This window comes from Gavialis gangeticus, unplaced genomic scaffold (assembly GCF_001723915.1).
Source record: "Gavialis gangeticus isolate Ggan-Ray unplaced genomic scaffold, GavGan_comp1, whole genome shotgun sequence".
In the NCBI taxonomy this organism is placed as follows: Eukaryota; Metazoa; Chordata; order Crocodylia; family Gavialidae; genus Gavialis; species Gavialis gangeticus.
Window position 1 is genome coordinate 4596187 of NW_017728980.1, and position 1078 is coordinate 4597264.

Sequence of the window (1078 nt, forward strand, 5' to 3'; positions counted from 1 at the left end):
GTAGCTCCCATTCCCAGGGGAGCCAATTGCACAGCCTTGCATCTGCACTCCTTGTCCCATAAGCTTTTATCCTTGCACCAGATAATTATGTTGTACCTGAGGATCAGTTGTCAACCCTAGTGCTCATTATGGAGCACAAGATAAGCTCTTAGATACTTTGATCCCAGATCACTGAGCATCCTGAAAATAAGGCCTGTGATCTTGACTTTATTTTTCTGTTCTTTAGGTGGCATGCAATAAGTTTGTGCTCAGGGTAGCGCATGTTCCTGAGCAGCTGTCTTGCTTCAGAGATCAGACAGGATCATAGGCAACTAGGGCTGGATGGACCTCATGGAGTCATTTAATCCAACCCCCTTCTCAACACAGGACCATCCATAGGCAGTAGAAGGCCAAGGCTAACAGGGCTCAGCCCCCACAAATGCGGGGCAGTGGGTAGGGCTGCAGGGCAGCTTGGCCATGAGCTCTGGGCAGCTGCAGCAGGGGGGAGGGGTGTGCACACAGCCAGGATCGCAGCCCAGCATGTGGATGACTGGCTGCCCAGCACTGCAGGCAAGTATCAATCTATATTATGAAGGGTGAGGGGCTGAAGTGGGGCAGATTGAGGCCCCCACGGTGAGGGAGGGAGCAGGGCACAGTCAAGGGCCAGGGCAGGTGGTAGGACAATCAGAGCCTGGGCGCTTGTCCAGGGGCATGGGAGGGCTCCTGCTGCTGTGTACACCCTGGCAAAGGCCCGGGAGGCATGTGCCCTCCCCGGTTTGTGCATGGGGCAGAAGTGGCTGCTGCTGCATGCTGGGCTTTGTTCCCTGCTGCAGCTGCCCCGAGAGCCATATGTCGCCATGTGCTTGCCATGGGGCAGGCAGGGGGCACGATTCAGCCCAGTGGTGGCAGGCACGTGGTGTTGCATGGCTCTCAGGGCAGCTGCAGCAGGGAGCAAAGCCCAGCATGCAGCAGCAGCCCTCTCTGCCCCACGCAGAAACCCCCCCCCTCCCCTCCTCTCCCCCCTGTGCACCTGGACAAGCTGCCTGGGCTCTGATTGTGCCACCACCCAGCCCACCTGGGGCCCCAGTCACCCCCCACC